Source organism: Malaya genurostris, chromosome 2 (genome assembly GCF_030247185.1).
Source record: "Malaya genurostris strain Urasoe2022 chromosome 2, Malgen_1.1, whole genome shotgun sequence".
NCBI classification, from domain to species: Eukaryota; Metazoa; Arthropoda; class Insecta; order Diptera; family Culicidae; genus Malaya; species Malaya genurostris.
In genome coordinates, this window is record NC_080571.1 from 6,961,416 (window position 1) to 6,985,704 (window position 24,289).

At 37.7% G+C, this 24,289-nt stretch overlaps 1 protein-coding gene across 4 annotated transcripts in view; it reads left to right on the forward strand.

The window, feature by feature from the left end:
• LOC131431647 (uncharacterized) overlaps positions 1-24,289 on the forward strand; it is a 499,018-nt gene that overhangs the window by 109,256 nt on the left and 365,473 nt on the right. Inside the window, exon 2 of one of the 4 annotated variants that reach the window (XM_058597480.1) lies at positions 14,831-14,910. The exons of the other annotated variants lie outside the window; for them this stretch is intronic. The gene's annotated coding sequence lies outside the window, so the exon portion shown is untranslated. The remainder of the gene's footprint in view (positions 1-14,830; positions 14,911-24,289) is intronic. 4 annotated transcript variants of the gene reach the window in all.

The window sequence follows — 24,289 nt, forward strand, 5'->3', positions numbered from 1 at the left end:
GCAACGTATTCAACCACGCGAAGCCGGTGGAAGACCGGTCTAATCAATACCAAAGGCGCCACCATCCAAATCATTGCCCAAAACAGCCAAGGCGAAGTCACCATAAGACAATGAAGACTTTTGTCCAAAAAGCCTTCGAAAAGAATAAATTTCGTTTTTTCTTTGAATAACTGCAGTTTTTACTTATATTTTCCCATTTTTAGAGAGATTTCTCGGGTGCCGGTTACCGAACACCTTTTTTGGAATGGCCAAAATTTATTACTTTACTAAATTTATAAAAAAAAATTTCAATCGATTGAATCAACTTAGTTTCTTGTTCAGTTGTTAGCTAGGGACTTTAGCTTGATTTATTGATGTATAGAAGTCTGCATAATGTGCACTTAGTCAGGAATTATAAGCTTAAAAGAAAAGGGTGCCGGTAACCGAACACTCCTTCCTATGATTCTCAGAATTCAGTTCCATGTTCCAGATTTTTTTCAAGATTTTGGATTTAGAAGACTGAGGCAGAATTCCATTCCTCAATTCAATCCTATATTTTTGACTCTGGAATTTTAAAACTAAATTCTGAACCTGTACAGATAAAACTATTTTGTAAACATCTGTTTTTATGCTCATTTTTGGAACATGAAATTAAATACAAAGTTTCTTCAAAGGTATTTATTTTTTGAAATACTTGGAAAACAAACTTAGCGTTCGTTTAAATATGATATTTATTGAAAAATCTATGCATTCGTTTCACATCGATGATGATTCTCAACAAAATTTTCGATTCAATTGATGTCTTTTTGCCTTTCTCATATAGAAAGGTTATGCAATCACTTGAAAAACCGACTAGTGAAAAGTGTCATATACCATTCGACTCAGTTCATCGAGCTGAGCAATGTCTGTGTGTGTGTGTATGTATGTGTGTGTGTATGTGTCAAATAATCTCACTAGGTTTTCTCGGAGATGGCTGAACCGATTTTGACAAACTAGGATTCAAATGAAAGGTCTCGTGGTCCCATACGGAATTCCTGAATTTCATCCGGATCCGAGTTCCGGTTCCGGAATTATAGGGTAAAGTGTGTTCAATATTGTACACCGTCACTTAAACCGGCGAAACAAAAAACGTAAAAAATTTCTAAACTGGTCTCAAAACCACACAAATCGAAAGTCATTATCAGTAGGCAACTAAACAAACCGATTCCGGCTATCCTGGTTCCCGGTATCCGGTTCCGGAAGCACCAGAAATAGTGGTCATATATACCAAAATGGATCTCACACACTTTTCTCAGCGATGGTTTGACCAATTTCCACAAACTTAGATTCAAATGAAAGGTCTCCCGGTCCCATACGAAATTCCTGAATTTCATCCGGATCCGACTTCCGGAGTTATAGGGTGCGTATTAGAAGAGTTTGTGTGTCATGTTAGTTGGTGGCCGTACGAACCGACTTCGATTATACCGGTTCTCGGGTTCCGGTGCCGGAAGTGCATATAATAGTGAACCCATTTCGTTCTCTTAAGGATGGCTTACGCAATCAAAGCACTGTTTTATTCTGTATGTTATGCATAAACAATCACTCGGTTTCTTTCAAAAATCGAAGAGAAAATTTTTGAATAGAATACCACAATATTATATGTACATGAGAAAGGCATCATTACACCACTAGGTGGATTAAAACAGGTTTTTCACAGTACTTTTAATTTACAAGTCTTTGTAGTAATTTTAAATTGCAAAAGATTTTTTTTATGTATGATGGTTGTAACGACTGGAAGATGAGTTTATATAAGTACTGACGGCTTTCTCAGTCCCAAATCACTAGGCAAACGAATTAATTCTTAAATTTCCCGACGTTTCGGCCGTTTTTGATGGCCTTTTTCAAGGGAAACTGTAAAGTTGTGCTTTTATTTTTGTCAAAAAGTAGGTACAAAAAGTTACATAAATACAAAATTCTACAAACATATTTTAAACTCACTTTAGTCAATTCGTTTTTGTCGAGTACGTTGATTGCCAACGGTAAGAAGTTCAACCATTTTAAACGGCTTTAATTGCTTTGCGGATATTTGCATTTGGTAGTGAATAACAGTCACAGATTCTCTGGGTGTACACTTGCTTCACAATGGTGAGTAGAAATTTGGTGAACAAACTGGTATTATGCCTACTTTTTGACAATAATAAAAACACAACTTCACAGTTTCCCTTGAAAAAGGTAATCAAAAACGACCGGAACGTCGGGAAATTTAAGAATAAAATGATTTTTTTTTTATTTTTACTAGGTGCACATACCCATTTTGATTTGATTTTACATTTCGTCATTGACTTATCAGTGCGTAGCAGTTTATGTAGAACTGATAGCGCTACCTGATGGTTCAACATAAATCGCTAAGCAGACGTTAAGTTAATGCTAAGGAGTGTATCGAAAATAAGCTATCCACATACATCTGTGTTGTACGCATGTATTTGTGATAGTTTTTTACGCTCAGATCACAGCATATTTTGCGTTTGGCTGTCAGCTTTCGTTTGTTTACTTGTTTATGCGATTGAAATTCTGCGTTTTCAAAATGTCGCGTATTGAAAAGGAAGTGAAAATTAAGGTTCTGCACACACGGCTCAATGCGGTTTGGAATTCATCATGCCAGTATTAAAACCATCATTAATAAGTTTGGGGAGCACTATTCTTTGGATTAGCTACCAGGAAGAGGCAGAAAACCCGGTTCTTCCATCCCGAAACTGGATCAGAAGGTGGTATCTCTAATCATGAAGAACCAATCAATGCCAATACGTGATTTGACCAAAAAAGCAGAAACGAATGTCGGAATGATCTAGTGTATCAAGAGACGAAAACACCTGCAGACCTACAAGAAGCAGAAAATCTCGAAACAAAGTGTAGAACAGAAGAAGCGAGCAGAACAAGGGCCCGGAAATTGTATTCGCGTCTTTTGCAGTATCCGGATGCATGCGTTTTGATGGACGATGAGACTTATGTAAAGGAGGACTCGAAAACCCTTACAGTTCCACAATACTTTACTGTCGTCGTTGGGGAGGATGTGAGCGATGCGGACTGGTCGATTCAAATGGAGGAATACGGTCGAAAGGTACTGGTATGGCAAGCAATATGTTCTTGTGGTTTGAAGTCAACTATTTTTTACACTACCGAAACTATAAATGCAGGAATCTATCGATCTGAGTGTCTCCAGAAGAGATTGCTGCCTTTATATAAGAAACATAGTATACCTCCACTTTTTTTGCCGGATTTAGCGTCAGCTCACTATCCCAAATCACTCTCAATTGGCTTTCGGAAAAGAGTATAAATTTCGTCGAGAAAAATATCAATCCACCAAATTGCCCTCAGCTTCGACCCATCGAACGTTACTGGACAATCGTTAAGAGGGCCTTCCAGAAGACTGGTAACTCAACTGGAAATATGCAGGAGTTGAAAAAAAATTGGGTTCAAGCGTCCAAAAAATGCGATGCAACACTTGCCCGGAACTTGATGAAGAGCGTTCGATCAAAAGTTCGAAAATTCATTACATTTCATCCGGTTTTCATTAGGCTCAAGTTTAACCTCGTACAATAAAGGATCATTTTTTAGTTTAAATGAAATATAGTTTATTATCATAATTTGAAAGAAAAAATTGTGGATAGTTTATTTTCGATAAACTCCTTACTTGCAAAACATTCCGGTGTAATAGCAAAAAGTGATTTGCAAGTAGCATAAACTTTTCGTCTTCCTGTTTGATTTTACGAAACGTAAAATCAAATTACCTGTCTTGTAAAGTTCTTTATTTTTTACACTATGGATTCTGGAAACAAATGTTGGAACTTAATTCTGAACCTGAGTTTTAGAACTGTACTGAGATTCAAATTGATAAATGATTTCAAGAACTGAAATTTAGATTTAGATCATACTCCAAACCCAAAATGCTGGTTCTGAATTCATTTCTTGAATTTAGGTCCAGTGCTCAGTCGTGAAATCCAGGGCTAGAAGTCTGTGCATCCAGGTGCCTGGATTTTGGACCTAGATCAAGGAACCAAAATTCAAATTTATTGTATTCTGGAAATGAAATTCGAACCGGTATTTTGGATCTGTATTATAATACCTAATTCGGGAGCGTCATTCCAGAAAAGAAATACAGATGCAGAATCTTGGACAAATTCAATTCCAAAATTAGGTCCAGCGTCCGACTCTAGAATTCAGTTCCCGAATCCAATTCAGAACTGTCGTTGGATTCTGAAGCTCCAGGTTCCCAATTCAGATTATGGGTAGGACCAGGTCTTCAGCCCAAACCTAAACCTAGTTTAATAATATCACTGATCCTGGTCTAGATCCTTGTCTTGAACTTAAATCTGGAACCAGTTCGGCACCCGGACCTACCATATTAAGTATGCAGTTCCAGTCCAAGATCTGGAGCTGGATCTGGATTTAGAGTTTGACTAGTAAAATTGTGAGCTTGTATCGGCCTGTTCTTTCGCATTCAACCTGAATAATATTTTTTATTCGAGTTCACCTCATCCGGTTATGTTTGTCTTGACTTTACCAATGGAAAAATATTGCTCTGTATTCTATCTCCTCATCATAACTATCTAGTAGAACTTCGATAACACAACGTTTTTAAGGGACGAAACACATTTCTACAGCCATTGTTCCAAAAATGCAAAACATCATTCTACACACAACTATTTACATCAGGAATGGATATTTGCTTGGAGAATTTCCAGACAGTGAAAGTGGGGAAATCTGTTTTTGCGTTTATCAACAATAATTGTTTTCATAAGATATTAAAAAATCCCTCAAGCATCGCTCATCAAATCCAAATACAAATTGAAAACTCGTACAGCGTGGGTGAATTTCTTTCGAATACAGACGTTTCGATACTGCAGATAAATAAAACTTCCAAATATTATTCTTCATACACCTACACCAACAAACCTTTGTGCAAACAACCAGTTGCTTTTCGATGTTTACGTGTTTACGACCAGTGGAACCCTGGCTGATCGTGAGCAGCTTCGATACCCATGATAGCCATGGACACCAGAAAAACGGCTCAGCCGGCATTCACTAGAAAGGTCAGCATTCCTTTACGGCGGAGCAGCAATCTTCGGCACGACTCCCCACACTGGTTTATGTTTCACGGGAATAGTACGGTGTATAAATGGGGGTCCAATCGATTCATTGACACAAGGGCAAACCTTGTATTGTGGCTACAGGGAAGGGACTGAATTATTGATGATCCAGGCGTGCCTTTTTACGCCTAGGCTATCCCGGGCATTTTCCTGGGCAATATCCCCCTTCATGTTGACGTCGGTTGCTCGGTCGGTTGGTCGACCGGTTTGTCTGATTCCAGGTCAGGAAACTTTTTATTCTGCTTCTGTCCCTGGCAGTCCGGGCACGATTTGGCACCTTCGGAGTTAAGTGCTGAGCTTCTTTGTCAAATTCTCTTTCTTGCACACCTCTCTGCAGTCGACACCTTCTCGGAAACGATAGCCCCTGCGCTGCAAGGAAAAGTCCCTCAGAAGGTTCTTTGAAAATTAATGATAATTTATGGAGGGTTTGTTTCTTGCGAGTCTGATTTAGGCCGATGACATGTGGATTTCCTAGCTCTTGTCGGTCAGGTTGATTCGATTGATCCTGTTTCGAGAAGTGATGAATAAAGCTTTCGATTTGTCGGAGTTTATTTTTAGCACGATTAACGGGTAAACAGTCCAGACCAGACCAGACCAATGGTTCACATCAACTGTTTTTTTTTCTTGAAGATTGAATTTTATTTGAGTCCTTATTCATTCGGTTCGACTTCCAAGAAAACCATTCCTCAGTTGAAGAAAATTACGTTCCCCTCGCTCCATTCGCCTGTAAATCGAAATCCCAAAGGTCAATTAGAATCAAATTTCAAGCCCAGTTACCCTTCGGTACGGGTGACGGTGAAAGAAAACCCGAACAAAAAAGTGGCAGCCACAGGGCAGGCAAAATCGTTTTGCATGCAAATTAACTCCCGATAAGAGCCTTCGGACACGGTCCGGTAGCGATACCGTTGAGGAAATCCAATCGAGCGATCTCAGTCGAAGCACGAAGGTTTGAAACGTTTCATTTCTTTTTTCTTTTCTTTTCTTTTCTTCGGCAACTTTCATTGGTTTTCGGGTGCTGGATTGCTAATTGATTGTGAAATTTGTAGTGAATTTAATCCCCCGAAATAGCAACAGCAAATTTGTGCTCTGCTACGTGAGTTTCGCATCATTTGTTGTGACACCAGAAATTGCAATCGAAAAAGTAAATGACTCTCGGGAAGTGGTCATAACAACACTTGAAAATCTATGTCCACTGTCAGTCGTAGCAAATATGATACACTTTTCGTACTATCGTGCGAATGAAAATACGGTAAGTCAAATTAACACAAAGAAACGGTAAACCGATTTTTTGCATCGAATCGGCCAATCGCACAGCATCCGTTTATCCGATAATTATAGCGAACAACGCAACACTGGAAGTCCAACATCAGGTGCCATGTTTCCGTTCACTGACAAATAAAAAAAAACTGCTAACCAAATCAATTTACCGGACTGTTGCTTCGGATGACCGCAAAGTTTGCCCATTGGGAACCGACAATTCAAAGTGTGCGTGCCAGTGTGTGTGTGTGTGTGTGCCCACTTGGACGCCATTGTTCCCACTGCTGACCGCCGTGCTCCGGAAAAGTTCTGCCGCAAACCGAAACCCGATCCGGTGGGAACGTGAACCCACACAAGCCACCGTCATCCGCAGGTTACCCCGTTCTAACAGGTGACAATATCCGGCTCTCGTTCCGTCAACCCGCACCAGTGCTTCATCAGTTCCGTCAGCAGCTCTGCGGCAACCGATCGGGAACCCCTATCGAATATGCGGATTCAATTTATCATCCATCCACGGCGAGGCGATGCCGGTGTCCGACCGGGTACAGGATTTCCATTGCTCGGATAATCTAGGATTTGTTTCATTGCGGTTTAAGCACAATGTTGTGAGATATATTTCACCGCAAAGCCAGCAAAACCAGGCAATTCAATTGCAAGTGTGCTAATAGTGCCGTTTTTCACGTAATTCAATGCGCCCGAGGAGCGCATTATCGGAAATCGCTCGAGTTCACGTGGTGATTCTGCACCGAACTGTCGACTTTTTGTCCCGGCCAGTCAGGCAAGTTCCGATGCAAATAAAATAAAGCTGGAAAATGTAGACGAAATTGAATCAATTGCTTCCAAATCCAAAGTAGGTCAGCACAATGGATTATTCCAGCCGATTGATAATTTTAATCGGCAAGAAATGTCAAAAGTGGAAAAGATAGAACATTTGAAAATAAAAAAAAACATTATCTAGATTACTCGGGGTACAACTAAATTCGTTTTCCTCCGTGGACCAGCACTCAGTCCGGTCAAGAAAAAATCAAATTTGATGAAGAGCTTTCCACAGCTGATAAGAGCAGCTTGCAGTCAGTGAAACGAGACGACGGCTCTCGCGACTGCTTGGCGAAGGCTGAATAAATGATGAACAAGAAGACATGGCAATTGGCAAATGCAACACAGAAAACAGTGCGCTGTAGCTTTGGTCCAGTGCTGGAGGCTGTGCTTTTGCGCTGGTTATCAAGAGTACTCTCGAATCGTGTTTTCTATCCATTTGCCAAAGTCATAACCATAACTGTAGTAATTACGAAGTTTCTCCGAGTGCTTTTGAAGTTATCTCCAGAACTTCGTTTGACAGGCTTCGATGGGTGCCGAGGAAGGGTTGCTGCGGAGACAACACCCGTTTGAGACCAGATCCAAGCAGCGCGATAACAAGTGCAAATCTTGACGGGGATGGGGACGTAGCCGGCGTGAACTCCGAGAAGGAAGCGCCAGGAAAATCTTCAAAGGAAATATGAAAGCGAGTCATTAATACCATTGTTTCCGACAAGAATGTCGAAGTGGTTCGAGCGACAATGAAATTTCCCTTCCAGATACTGATGGCTCGTTTCGAGGAAACAATTTGCTCAAATGGAATATTCATTATGCAAATGAACGACGGGAAGAGGCGAACCGATTGGAGTATCTTTTTTTCTTATATCTTTGCTCGTGAAATATACAAAAATTGATCAGCCCCGATGCTTCTGCTTCTGTCAATCTTCGCCATAAGGTTGCGAGATGATTAATGAAACAATTCAATGATGTGTTTTGCTGCAAAATGAGTTTCGAAACTGAGTGCCTGGAATGGATTGGTTCATAGTAGAATAATTTATTACACTGCGTTGAATGAAGTTGGCATGAGCAGTAGTAGAAATACTCGTAAAGCAAAACACGATACATTATTTTGAACAATATTTGGGATTTCGATCATATTGAAATTCGATTTTTCAACTTCGACTCGAGAAGCTCTCATTCTCGGAAAGCATTCCTCGTTGACTGTATTTGTGCTGCTCATTAAACGCCTGTGTGAACCGATTTACGCCCACTTGTTTCAAATAAATGTTACAACACCCACATCGTCTGTTGAAATCCATTTGGAAAGGAATATCGGTTACAAAGTAGCAAACTTCCACCGAAAACAGTTCCCAGAAACCAATCTTTAAAGAGGTTTACTGCGAAAGTATCATCAGTAGTCAAGATATCTGAATCAGTGCTGTAAAATTGAAATCGAATGTATGCACACACTGATGAGCACTCTACTGCAGTAAACTTCACATTCTAACACACAATCTTCACTATCAGTTTATCTCTTGCAGCAACAAAATATCTCTTACAATTCAATGAGAGAGCGGCCTTCAAGTGAGGTTCATGTAAACATTCGAATTGGTTCAAGATAATGGATGAAAGGTAAACCAGCCATGATAACTGAAGTATCAATTACAAAAAAAAACGTAAATTAACTGTTCCTTCTTTCAGTTTACATTTTTAATATTTCGAAACACATCTCAATACATTTCAAACAGTCGAAATGATCCATTTTAACTTGCTGGTGATAATTGAAAACTCAAATGAGAACCGCCAACCTCATTTTATCGTTATGGCCGGGAGAGTTTTGTGTTATCGAGTTGACGTTTATGCCTATTCATTCGCGCTTACCCACTACCCACAATGAAGACAAGAAAGACAATGAAACAAGTGGACTACTTGGCACTACAAACTGAGCAAGCAAACTTCAAGTGATTAGGTACGGCTATTCAAATAACGATGAATTCTGGGAACTTCGGCAACAAAAGTTAAATGAATGAGAAGGGATATGCTCACCAGAGCTAATAAAGGTCATTATTATTGACTCAAAATAGACGAAAATGACGAGAAATTACTGTCACTCTCAGCTTCGACTGCAAACTATGAGAACGAAATCCATGTCCAGTCAATGACATAAGCGGGACAGTAATTTTAAAATTGTGTTTTTTCTTTCATTTTCCCTTTCAGTCCGTTACAGTTTTCAGTGAAAATCCCATAGTATGCAGTGTCGATATTCAACCGAAGCTGTGAGAATCGAAAATGACAAAAAATGTTTTCACAATAACTTTTACCTATTGGCGCCCGAATTTGTAGTAGTTTTGGTTTCCAAAGAGGTTCTCCCTGAAGACGTTAGTTTGGTTTCCTCTTGCTTGTAATAAAGGAAAGAGTGACTTTGGCAATTATACTCTCTCTTTGTTTCAATGAGAAACGAAAATGCTTCGTCTCTCTTCGTTTGTTTTGGTGTCGGTCATCTACGAATGTGACAGTAAAATATTTAAAATGAGACTGTTGGAATGGTTTCTTTCATTGAAAATGCGTGACAAATTTATGCTCTGATACTGACAGTCACCGGCCACAAATTTCATTTTCTTTAAAAAATATTCGACTGAAATTAAATTTTACCGCACTGATCTGAACAGGGAATAGTATTGCGAACACTCCATGTTTTTATTATCATTTATTTCATTCTCATAAAAAAATCCGAGCTTACTATAGAATTAAACTTTTTCTCTTTTTAGCGACTAAGTATAATAATGAATATACATTTTTGGCATTAAAAATGCCTTACTCTTCACTATATTTTCTTTAAATTAAATTAAAAGTTTCAAAAATAGTCGCGTAACCTTTTTGTGTCATAATTTTGAACGTTAATAACTCGGTCATTTGTTGATGGATTGTTATAATTTAACAACCAATCGATTCGGAAACTTTTAACTTATGGCGTTTTCGTTTTTAATTTGCACTACACCGGTGCAGTGCTACACTGAGGCATGAATAAACGAACAAAAATGACGAAAACATAAACAGTAACCATTGACTACAATTAACGATTCCATTGCACAAAGCTACACCAAACTTTTGATGAGTGCTACACCAGTGGTATAAGTGCAGAAAAAGTGTAGCACTGGTGTAGTGCAATTGGTAAAAACGAACGGTTTAGGTGCAGCTTTCGCTACACCGGTGTAGTGGAATTTAAAAACGAAAACGACATTAAACATGTATCGTTTAATTATTTCAATAGCATACTATTGAAAAAATGGTTGGAATCGACCTATGTTTTCATCCACCAATCCCTGTTGTACAAAATGACGTCAACTTCTTGTTCGGCATAGGAGGCTTTGCGTCATGCATAAAAAACACCGCATCGTTCTGTGTAGTATGAAGAGAAATCTATAAATATAGGCTGCACTATACTGCCCATACTTGCATATCAGTCCCATATGGAAAATCGGCATGTCGAGAAAAAGACGATTAAATTTTCTTTTCGAATTTTTTGATTTATTGTGCTACCTAATGCTAAATCGTTGTATTGCTACATGAAATATCGGTAATACACCTATGCTATACCAATATTGAAACAAATGAAATTATTGATATTTGCACTGAATGGGACTGATATGCGGGTACTTTGCATATGGGACAGACATAAGTTGATATTTTTTTCACATTTTTCTAAACAAACCATAAACTTTTATTGCAATTTCTGAGAGTATATAAAGGATAGATTGTACAATTAGAAGCAATATTATATAGTATCAAAGATAAACTCAAGGTAAGTTTACCTGCGATTTTACATGTATCGTTTGAATAGAAACACTCGTAGAATTTGATTAACCGCCAGTTTCAGTTTAATTATTATTTGCTTCAAAACAATAAGCGTCTGATGGCTACACGCGTTGTAACTATGACAGTGATCATTCATGTGTTAATAACATCAAATTACAATATGAATAAAATTTCGGAATTTTGATGCGTATCCATTCCGTATATTCCTAATATGCCAAAGCGAAAATCAATGTAAGTAACTAAATATTTTATGCGGACTGTTCCACATGTTTTCTTCCTCGTATTGCTGCCATATTATTTACCGACACTTTCCGAAGATTATCGACGATTTTGAAGAAGGATTAATAAAATTACACCATTACTGAGATTACTGATACAACATTCTATTGGATCGATTAACTGTTTATAAAATTAATAAGTCCACCCAGTGAACGACCATTATTAGATTAAAACTGGGAGTAAATAAACGATATAAATCAAATCAAATTGATAAGTTTGTACGTTTCTCGAAAATTATCATCATAATATAAAATAGTTTCATTTGTTCAGGTTTGAGCTTTCAAGTAACTTTGAAGTGTAGTGAAGTTTAGTGTATCATCATCAATATCATCTCTATTTTGTATTTATTATGAAGACCCTAGAAACGTTTCATTTTTAATGTTATTGTGCTCGGTCGTGTCTTGAGTACAATCCTCTAATTTTTTTCTTCTACCAAATCCTAGTATGCCGGAAAGTAGTGATAAAGGTCTTTTACCATTCACTATCCGAACCGGTAAAAGAAAAGTTACCAGAAATTGTCACTTTCTACTTGCGACGGTATTCTCACACACAATGAATCACTGCGTAGATGTTGAATGATGATTTCTTCACTGCGTGCTAGTTGAACATCGGAATGGCAGATTTGTTCGAACTATTGAGTCATATAACGTTCGACTCAGCGCAATGAACTGAGTAAATGTCTCTGTGTGTATGTGTTTATCAAATATTTGCACTCAATTTTCTCGGAAATGGTTGGGAAATTTGATGGAAAGGTCTCATGGTCCCATAGAAAACTATTGAATTTCATTTGAATCCGACATCTCGTTCCGGAGTTACAGGATAATATGTGAAAATTAGAGAAAAAAATTGCACTAAATTTTCTCGGAAATGGCTTAACCGATTTTCACACACTAAGATTCAAATGAAAGGTCTCATAGTTTTCTAAAAATGTGTAGAACATTTTATCTGGATCCACACGGAACCACCCGCGATCCCATTTCAACCAGACTATTAGTTGATTTTCTGAAATCGATTGGTTAAAATTTGGTACAACTAATCGATTGTTGTTTTAACTAAACATGTCATTTTTGTTTTTCGATTAGCAGAAACGATGGTTGAAACAACTAATTCAACTGTTTGAAAAAAAATGCTGTCATTTAGTGAGGACACATACCTTTCAATTTCAACAAATATTTTAGTTGAAATAACTGGTATTGTTATTGAGACAAAATTTTGTTAGTTGAAAAATAAATCTGTTTTATTTGTTTTAGACATTGCAAATAGTTGAATCAACTCGAACAATGTTATTGATTTGCGAAAATAATCAAAATATACTTACTGATACACGTCATGATCTATTTGAAATAAGTTCGGTATGTTGAGATTCATGAAATAAATATCGTTGTTAAAATATAAACAGTATTTTATATTGACATGTAACATCATTAGGGCTGGGAAAACCACCGATCACTGCTGATTTCAAGTGATCTTAACCGAAGAACAAATTATCATTACGAAATCAGAACTGATCAGATCTCTAAGTGATTTTGGTTTTTGTATGATCATGATCATGTCAAGTCGAGATCAGTAAAGATCTAAATTCTTAAAAATTACTTCTGATTCGATCAGAAATGATTGATGTAGAAAAACGTTTTCAATCAGCAAAAGTGCCCGGAGGGGCGAGTAAATTAGCGAATTAAAAAAAATTACCTAGAATGAGTATTGAAAGATGATGCCTTCAAACGGTTGAACTAAAGATATGCACTGATAATTTTAGTCAATTTATATGAGCTTGGCTGCATCAACCGCTGGGAATTGGAATTTTGCGACGGCAATTCAAACGCGCCATTCAAACGCAGCGCGTTCTGTGCGTGTTGAAACCCTTCGCTCCTGTTACTTTTATAAATTAAATTCATGTCAAAAAACGTTTTATTGCTAATGCATGAACATCATCATCAGTATTAAACAGCTGGAAGTAAATCAATGATCGAATTTGAAGCATTAACATTTATTTTAATGCATCAAATTCGATCATTGATTTATTAACATTTTCTAATTTGTCACCAAATCTTTTTCATCTTAAACAAGGTTAACTTTATCACAACAACGCTGTTAGATAAAAACTTGTTATTATAAATTTCTAAAATCGAATGAACACAATTTCACCAAACGTTTTAACCACCGAAGCTGTTTCCATTGACATTTTGAAGCGACGCGAACAGAATTCAACTAAAAAGTTGTTGATTTTGCATTGCGATTATTGTTTTGCTTTCAATTGTCTTCGGAATTTGACAGCATTCAAAACAACATATTTTTCAACTACTTGAATATATGCAAATCAAAAACCACATTGGTTGAATCAAAAAGAAATTAGTTAAATCAACTATCGCAAAAATCAAAAACTGCGATATCGCAATTTTATGATCGAAGGGTTCTCCGTGCAACTTCCGGTTCCGGAACTAAAGCGTGATAAGTGGAAAATTACCAATTTCATGAGTATTTTTTCACGAACGATGATCAAAAACAGGTACAAATCTAGTTTGCAGAGCATGTTCGTTTGTGGGGATATTAAACTTAACTCGGCACTACTGGTTCCCTCTTTTCCTGTTCCGGAAGCATTGAAGATAGTAAAGAAAACCTTTAAAAATAGAACTCACTTCGATTTCTCAGCAATACTTGAACCGATTTTTCTCAAATCATAGTTCAAATGAAAGCTCGCATTGTCTCAAAAGCTACTGTCAAATTTCATCCGGATCCGGATTGCGATGAATGTCAAAGATTTCAAACCGCCATATAGAATGACAATATGTACAACACTGGTACGTGAAATGTGGAAGAAGAAAACACAACACGAACGATGTGTGCTGCTACTGGTGTGTGTGATATTGATAAAAGACGGTGCTGCGGAAATACAGGGAATATACAAAGGTTGGGGCTCGGACATACCGCAATTGGATTGTAAGACCAGCGCCTTATGTATTGATCCACCAACCCGGCACGCAGGAAATATACACAAAATGCAAATCATTGGCGAAGAAAAATACCATTACCAGAAAAGTTTAAAAAAATTCCCTTCTGAGAGAATATTTGAAAATAGTATTGTATTAGATAAACTGTAACATACTCAACTTCATACTCCATCATCCCAGCAATATTTTGAATCCCATAATACAAGACATACACCGAAATCGATGTGTTACTGTATCATTTAAAATGGCTACGAAACAATTCTAAGACTTTTTTTGTCGCCTAGGTCCATTCGCCGTCTAGACCAATGGTTTCCAAACTCACTATGTCACTGCGGCAATAGAGCATAGCATCAGATGCTATACCTCGTTTTATCACGCACTGGGGGGTCGATATCGATCTCTTTGGGCATCACTGGTCTAGACAAACGATTTATACTGCATCGAGATCGTTTACTGCATCAATAGAAAACAAAAACACTTAAATCAGGATAATCTGACCGAAAAGTACGAGTGCTCAGGCCGAGGGGGAAATCCTATCCATGAAAGCTGACTGAAATGATTTCAACAACTGTGTTCTAACCTGATCCTATCTGATTAATAATTTGAGATTTTCATTTCACTTGATTGCAGGTAATTATCCGTGAAGATGCATCGAATACCAATGCTTATGTAGAAGAGTACCATCAGTTTAAATAGGAAATACAATACAGGTAACATATCATGTGACCGCAGCTAATTCCTTATAATTCACGTAACCAATAAGCACGGAGAAAAAAAGGCATTATGAAAGCGTATAGTTATCGAAAAGTTCATAAGATTGCTTTAATATCGCTTTGACAAAGTATACGGTTATTCACTTCGAATCAGTGAAAAGTTTACATTCAATCACCCTCATTCTTGTTTACGGCCGTATGCGATACGTTCGAAAGTATATCAAATTCGTATTTCCGTTTACGTTCGAATCCATCACTTTTTTAAACATCGTACATGCATAAAAACAACGCCTATCCATCTTTAAACTATCAGTTCTGTAACAGATTTGAGTTGTAATTAAAAATCTTTGATATCATTTGTTATTTGACTTGTTTTTTCGCTGATTTTGTATCATAATGCTTGCTTACGTCCGTATCGACTATTCGACGAACACATGCTTTCGAACGAATGCAAAAAAGCCATTCTTGTTTTCACTCGAACGTGTACGTACGCGACTCCTGTGCAAAAGAAGAATCGGCAGCGCAAGTAGATTTTTTAGGAAGATTCCAAGCATCAAGGAAGTGACGAATGCTACATAAGAAATAAATATCGTACTCCGGACCAATTTCATTCATGTCGGTGAATGAAATTTTCTAATTAAACTTCATGCAAAGTAAAAAAAGCTTTTAAAATAGCAGTCCGATCAGTAGTATCGGCGAAAAATATGTTGCATTTTTCTTGCAATTTGTCATGTTTTCGATAGTCTCCATATTTATTACATTGGTAAAATCATGCATTTAATATAAAATAAAGCATGTTTACCCATGGCGTATTTTCCATAAAGTACCAAATAGATGTAAAATTTGATGCGTTAAAACTTGGAACCGAGCATATATTCAAAGGCTCGCCATAGAAAAAGAGCATTTTACTGTACTGCTATGCTTTCTAAATGTTCTATGCAAAACACAAATTTATGATTTGATTACAAATCACCTTTAGATTCGAAAATAAATTTGTTGGAAATCGGTTAAACTTTTTTCAATGTGTTCGAACGGTTGATTCGCAACATTAAACTGACGAATCGAAACCACGGCATTTCGTCTATTCGTCCGTAAACGAGAATAGGGCTTTTCGTTCGTACGAATGATGTTCGAATACACGTATCGTTTGAAGCTAAACTGGCATACATTCTAGTGTTTCATATATGGTTAATCACAAGAATTGAACTGATTTCATCAAGGCTTAGCATTTATTTGTAGAAGTTTACTGATATTTTAATATTCTGTGGCAAACGAGTCGCGTTCGAATTCATTCGAGTGAAAACGAGAATGGCTTATTCGTATTCGTTCGAAAGTATCCGTTCGTCGTATGGTGGATACGGACGTAAACAAGAATGAGGGTAAATATGTTTGTTATTGTTCGATATACAAAAAATTGGAAATTACATTTATGAAATTTAGAAAATTTTCAGTGTCTCCAGAAAAGACGTTTCTTGGAAAGCTGCAGTAAAATAAAAATTTATGCTGCGGGTTGATTATCATAACACTAATTAGGCATAGATTATCATCGTAAATAGGAACACATTCATAAAGGATCGTCAAGCAGAGTCACTAATGTGAGTTTGACTTTTCTTAGTGGATTTTCCGTGACTTCACTTAAAGCTATACTAAAGGCTGTTGGAAACCCCCCTGGACGATGATCACAGCATTCCACTCCATTACCATTTTTCGTAATCGCATGATGCCAAATCCATTTGAAATAGAACAAAACAATTATGCTGCTTAAAGAAAAGCGGGAGATATTTTCCAGGCCAAATTTAGCTAAAAAAGAACAGAACAATAATATTGCCTGCAGAAAAGCAACAGAATTATTTCCAGGTACTTCAAGACATAAATTTTCTGGTTGATGGGACCTGTCACGGCACTTTTCAAACCGCAAGAACAGATGGCACGCCAAACAAAATATTTCATAGCAAACATCAACAGCTTAACGTGTTTGAAAGTCTACTTTTGGAGTCACTCGGCAAGCTTTTTGCCTTTCTCTATAGAAAGGTATTAGAAATGCTGGAAAAATCAACTTTCGAGACCCATAGTGTTATATATCATTCGACTCAGTTCGACGAGATAGGAAAATGTCTGTGTTTGCATGTGTGTGTGCACTTTTCGAAGAAATTTTTACCGCTCAATTTTCTCAGAGATGGCTAAACCGATTTCAACAAACTTAGGCTCGTTTGAAAGCTACTGTCGGGCCATTGATTGAATTTTTTTACGCCAAAAATCTTTAAAAAAAAATTTATGCCAAAAATCTTAAAATTGCATGAAACGTCGAGACTGTCCCAGAAAGTAGATCTTGAAAAAAAAAATTATTGAGATGACACTAAATCTCGACGTTTCACGCAATTCTAAGACTTTTGGCATCAAAATTTTTCGATTTCGGAAATTTCATGTTTTGCACAACTATTTGCTAGCATGAGTAGCAGCACCGTTGTTCTCCATTTAAAGAATCAAATATCGATCCCAAAGAACTATAAGAAGTTTTCTTCCAATGAAATAAGAGAATCATCGACATAATAATTTTTATTTATTTTGTTGGTTGTATTTGGGTTCTTGTTAGCGCCACCTTGTTTACTGTAAGCGCATTAGTGTAAGTACTAATGTACTTCGTGCAGTATTAATCTAATTTGTGCATTTCTAGCGCTCGTGCATTTTATTAGCTAGTGCTTCTTTGAGACCAGCGAGGGAACTGGTTGAAAATCTTGATTTGTGTGCCGCTAGAACCGAAGAAACTTTTCAAACAAACTGGATCGTTGTAGAATTAGAAGATAAGAGGAAGCTCATACCGTTTGAATAATAACAGAAATCTCTGCGTCAAACGCTTCTCTTTGTAAAGTTGAGCGTTTATTGTACCTTTCGTGAAGCAAATAGCCACGGGTACAAATATCTTGTCATACCAACAACTTTTGTTTAAATTACAGATCCGGTTGCCAATGGTCTCTATTCATTTCAATATGAATGGAGGTAATTGAATTCATTGAGGATGTTTACAAATTATCTGCGTATTTCGGAATGGTGGCAAATTTTAGGAACCTGGTAGAAGTTGCATACATTCGTGATCTTTGCAAATGCATACAAAAGAGAATGATTACTGGCACAATTACATGCAAAAAGTACTCACCAATATTGAATTTGTTTACTACAGAATATAATTTGTGGTTCACATTATTTTAGAAGAACGAAGGAACAGTTCAACAGAACTAACTCTTTCAGTAGAACTATTAAGTTCTGAGCAGCTCTTTGCAAATGAACGGTTTTGCCATTCTCTAGTTCAGAGCTTTCCAAGTTTTGATTGATGCACACAACTGCTTTGTCCTTTGTTGTTACCAAAATTTTCACGCTAGTGTAATGTATTTGATTATAGGTTCCACATATTACAGTGCACCAAATGAGCAGAATTTTATTTCTTGTTTCGAGTTTGATTTTACCATCGAAATCAACAACCAACTCTAGTGTAGTTAGCTTACTTCAAAAGTACACACTAAAAAAATTTGAATCATATCAAATTTGCGTTTCTTTAGATACACATAAAAGGAGCATCGCAATCAACTGAATCTAACAAACAAATAAACACAAAACCTGAATTAACATGGTAATGTAACTAATATGCAATTATCACCCAAGCAAATACCGCACGCTTGAGTTTACATCTTGCATATTTTGACATAGGACTACGTCTTTTTCGCTATGCTCACCTGGGTGCATTTTTCAAATTTAACAAACCGAAATTACTCCAAACTTGATTTCCTAATAACTTCATTCCTGTTTGAGTATTTCCTTCAATTCATTCACAAAACAAATGGAAGAAGGTGTGAGACTGTTATTATTACCACATTTATTATGAAAACATTGTTTAAATAGTGAAAAATAGATCACAAACACGAAACCGAATCTACAAATAGATCCTGTTACATGTTTGCTAGTTTCAGTCTATGATAATCCATGACCGGAGACACATCGAGTGTGAAGACCGCCATCTACGTGAAGGCAGTGGAACTACACCTAGAATTATTCAACTGATGTTTCAGTCAATGAGGAATATGAGACACCGTCTCTCAAGCCTAAACGCAGAAAAACAACAACTAGTTCTTTGGTGAGCATATCTGCTGTTGGACATCCGCAATGTGAGTTTCGCTTCAAACAAGAGCGATTACGTCATCCAGCTACTGGTCGTTTGCATTGGGAAAAAAGAAAACAAAAAGTGATAACATTATAAAAAGTTAGCCGTCCTAATAGCTTTAAATGTTATCTAAAGAGCTGTTAAGATTATTTCTCTATAAATCAAAGGATAAAATTATCAGTTTAGAGCAAATCTAAAATAGTTTGATTGGCTTTGTTCACTTTGCGCAGTGCGAAATTTGTTCAAGAAAAATGTTCCGAACTGTGTTTAATATCGTAAAAGTTCTACAATTTTACCCTCCTGAATCCTGTACAGCATTTCGATAGATTCTTTCATTAAAATATGCAAAATCGAAATGAAATAATCGACATGAAACTTCTGTATGTTGCTATGTTTGTGGCCATTAGGGCTGCCCATTTGTAAAAAGCTGCAAAGGAAATCAAGTAAAAAGAAAGCTCGTAATCAAAATTGGTTTAGTACTAAATCAATCGACATTGTGAGCAGTTCGAGCGATTGCATCATTCAGCTGATGGTCGTTTGCATTGGAGAAAAGGAAAACGAAAAGTGGACAACGATTGGGAACATTATACAAAATCAGCCATTCTAATGGCTCCAAATGTTATCCGGAGAACTAATAAGATTACTTCTTCGTAAATCACCACGATAATTTTTATCAGTTTAGTGCAAATCTAGAGTAATGCGATTAGCTTTGTACACTTTTCGCTGTGCTGAATTCACACCAAACGAGTTCAAATAAAATTGATCCTTTATTGTACAAGGTTAAACTTGAGCATAATGAAAACCGGATGAAATTTAAGTTATTCCTTCACGAATTTTCGAACTTTTTATCGAACGCTCTCTATCAAGTTCCGGACAAGTGTTGCATCGACTTTTCTGGACGCTTGAGCCCAATTTTTTGAACTCCTGCATGTTCCCAACTGCCTTACCAGTCTTCTTTAAGATCCTCTTCACGATTGCCCAGTAACGTGCGATGGGTCGAAGCTGAAGGTAATTTGGTGGTTTGATATTTTTCTCAACAAAATTTATACACTTTTCCGCCAGCCAATTGAGAGTGGTTTTGGCATAGTGAGCCGACGCTAAATCCTACCAAAATAGTGGAGGTCTACTATGCTTCTTATATAAAGGCAGCAATCTCTTCTGGAGACACTCAGATCGATAGATTTCTGCATTTATAGTTCCGGTAGTGTAAAAAATGGTTGATTTCAAATCACAGGAACATATTGCTTGCCGTACCAGTACCTTTCGACCGAATTTCTCCACTTGAATCGACCTGTCCGCATCGCTCACATCCTCCCCAACGACGATAGTAAAGTATTGTGAACCTGGAAGGGTTTTTCAGTCCTCCTTTACATAAGTCTCATCGTCCATCAAAACGCATGCATCCGGACACTGCAAAAAACGCGAATACAATTTCTGGGCCCTTGTTACTGTTCGCTTCTTATGTTCTACACTTTGTTTCGAGATTTTCTGCTTCTTGTAGTTCTTCATGTGATTTTGTCTCTTGATACGCTAGATCATTCCGACACTCGTTCCTGTTTTTTTGGCCAAATCATGTATTGACATTGATTTGTTCTTCATGATTAGAGATACCACTTTCTGGTCCAGTTTCGGGTTGGAAGAACCGGGCTTTCTGCCTCTTCCTGGTAGCTCATCCAAAGAATAGTGTTCCCCAAACTTCATAATGAAGGTTTTAACACTAGCATGATGAATTCCATACCACTTCGCCAATTTTCCCATTGTAATACCCTTCTCACTTAGCCATGTGACCAGAACCTTAATTATCACTTCCTTTTCAATACGCGACATTTTGAAAACACAGAATTTCAATCACACAAACAAGTAAATAAACGAAAGCTGACTGCCAAACGCACTGCATGCTGTGATCTGAGCATAAAGAAGCATCACAAATACATGTGTACAACACAAATGTATGTGGATAGCTTATTTTCGATACACCCTTTAGCATTTAGTTGCATCGCATTCGAGGAAAATGTTCCGAACTGTGTTTAATATCGTAAAGAATTCAACAATTTGGCCCTTCTGGAAGACGGAAATGAGTTCCGTATAGCATTTTGATAATTTCTTTCACTCAAACATTGAGATGTATGGAATACTGATACCGCTTGAATGCAGTCCTACGTCAATCGCGCGTTAATGTCTCTGGCATAACCTACACAGTAGAAAATTTTGAAATTTACAGGTGACGCAAATCCACATATGACACAATTCATAAGAACGTAATCCGTGAAACGACTGAATTTTACAAGAATGTTAAAAACATACATCAAACATCCCCAGCCTTTAAAGCAAACGTGTAAACTTACATGTTTTAGCACCTAAAAATATCGAATGCATTTAATATAAGTTAGATTTCCTGTAATGTTGAGTTATTTTCGACGCTCATATATGTCGATCTCAAAAAAAGTAAATTTACACAATTTTTTCTAGATGTGTACTCCAAGTTTTTCAGTTTTTTTAATGATGGAACCGTGCCTATTTTCATTTGTATTCACGTCATCCGGTTATCCGGTCTCTGACATTAGTCACAGTCCTTTTTTCATTAAGCTATTATAGGCGCCTCAACTATTACCATATATCTCTATAGCCATCTTACAAAACAGTTAAATTTTTTTATGTAAAATTGTCACAGATTTCTTCAAAGTTTAAGATTTTCGATGCCCACCAATTTGCTCCATCGGACACAAGATTAAACAATCACAAGTTTAGCCTAGTTCTATAATAATTTGATTTTGTAATCAAACAAGAACTATTACTTTACAAGTACAGATAAATTCCAGAATGTGCTAAATTTTGACGAATTTTACATTTATAATACACAGTTGAATAATGAAAACGAACACTCCATATTCAAATATGAAACAACTTTTTCTCATTTCGATGGAGATCCAAACGCGAAGATCCATTTTCTATTTTCGATATTTCGGAAGTGAAATCAAAAACGCTTGACAGCAACGATGAGATTCTGGGAAAGCTCTTCTGGCAGACATTAATTATCGCAAACGTTGGACGCAATGTTGCTGATACCGCCGCAGACTCCCGTTTCGCTTCTTTACCATTAGCAGAGAAGTCTTCATTGTCGTTGAGTAGGTACTGAACGATATTTCATTTCTGGTATGCACAATATTTTCTAATTAAATCTGCGTGGGATTTTCTACTTTTTGTAGACTTGAAGTGGAACGACGAATTTGACTACTTCGGTAGGTAATTAAATAAAAACCGGGCTCGAAATTAAAATACTGATGCCTCGGGGACGAAGAACAGCATTCCGCACCGCAGATCGTGGATTTTTGTTTGACAGTTTGTAATTGGATCCTGCTGTAACTCGAAAATTCAGCATAAAAGTAATCACTTTGCCAGATTTTTCTGTTTCGATTCGTGCAATACTAAAAATCATTATTTCACTCAGTTCAGACTCAGGGCAACAACCCATTCCAAACATTCATCGGAAACAATGTCAAGGCTTTAAAATGTCTGACTTTTGTTGGAAACCCGGAAAGCCCCGGGAATACCCGGGCGTAGTCCCCGTTTCAAACCAACAGACGCTGTCTGTCGGTATGCTTTGGCTACGGCGAAACGAGATGACTGAAATGCCGTCTTTTTTTTTTTTTTGGATGTCACCCGTCAAGGCGATCTCCAGTACGGAAAAGCCGGGATCAGGTTCAGTCGGTTGGATTTGGAAAAAAAACTTTTCCCGCTTGCTGCTTGCGACATAGAAAGGACTTATTTTGTCAGAGTGATTTGTGGTTGATTTTTTTTTTTCGCTGCTTTCGCGGTCAGTTGAAAATAAAGTAATGAAACAAACTGGTGACGCTGACATGGGTGCTAAAATTTGGGATTCAATTCAGACATATTCTTTTCGCTTTTGTCGTTGATTCTAGTCGGGAACTCATCATAAAAAGATTTTTTTCCCAGCTCATAAAGTTTCACAGCCGTTGGAATTTTCGTTCGTTTGCTTTTGTAAGAACGTTTCTGCGCGTTTCAACCCATCCTATCAAATTATCAGCTACCTGCAACAATCAGCCTCACGCCAGACGTATCCTTCGCCTTTGAAAGATTGTCTTTTCCGTCGAAAGCTAAGTTTTGAGATGAAAAATGACCTCGTGGGTGCCAAGCCAAACCAGTTGAAAACTTGAACGATTATTTTTATTTATCCTACCCACGGCGGAAAACCGCAAACCACTGCCGTCGTTGCAGGCCTCTCGAAGGATTGCCCAACTGGATACCGGGAGAGGTTACGGTGTCAAAAGTCAACCGCAAGAAGAGCAGGCCCAGCTGTCCATATTGCCACCGTCGTTTTTTACGCTTTGTTCGTGGCGCCTTTCTTTTTTGACAGTGCGGTTTTTCTACTGTTTCCAGGGTTGATGTTGCATTTTTTTTACTTAGTCGAACGAGTTAACTGACCGAAGGGGGCGTAACGAGAGGACTTTAAATTATATAGAAAATAACCGCAGCAGCTGGCGCCGGTAGGATTTCGAAGGCAAACATTCCAAAGGAAGTTTCCGGGAATTAGGAGAAAAAAAATGAACATAATGGGAGACATCAGGTGGAACTTCTGGAATGAAATATCCAGTAACTATATTCCGGTGTCAAATCTGAGTGCTGGTGCGGAAAAGCTGGTATTCCGACCCTGATCCGTGCGAAATAGTTCGCCAGGGTCCCCCTAGACGATAATAATTTCCATTCCCGAATCAAGCAGCAGCATGGTTTAAATAATTTTTTTCCTACTATTTTTCGGCACTCTATTCTTTGTGCCAAATGAATTCTTTTTGATTTCAACCGCGCTGCTGCCACTTTTCTCAGACAGCAAATTGCACTCCGGCACCGACTTGTGCTGCAATGAGCTAAGCTGCAATTGTGGGATGAGATTTCGCCTGCAGTTGATAGGCGGTTGGGCTGCTTGGCTTCAACTGTTCGTCGTTCCACACGCGAACGAATTGCCTCCGACCCGGACTATCCCAAAGTCTGGGGCTGGTCCGAAGAGTGCCGTATAGCTTTCGTGTAGCCCGTAGATGCACGTACATATTAAAATTTGGCTTTTGGGACCCCGTGGCAGCTGAGTTGGATTGTAGCTTTCTGCAGTTTCATTTTGCTACGTATTTTTTTTTTGCGCTCTCCATGGTGCTCCGGATCGTCTGTCGGCAAGGTCGCAAGCTTTTTCTGGTATGAGCGGTGCAAATAAGT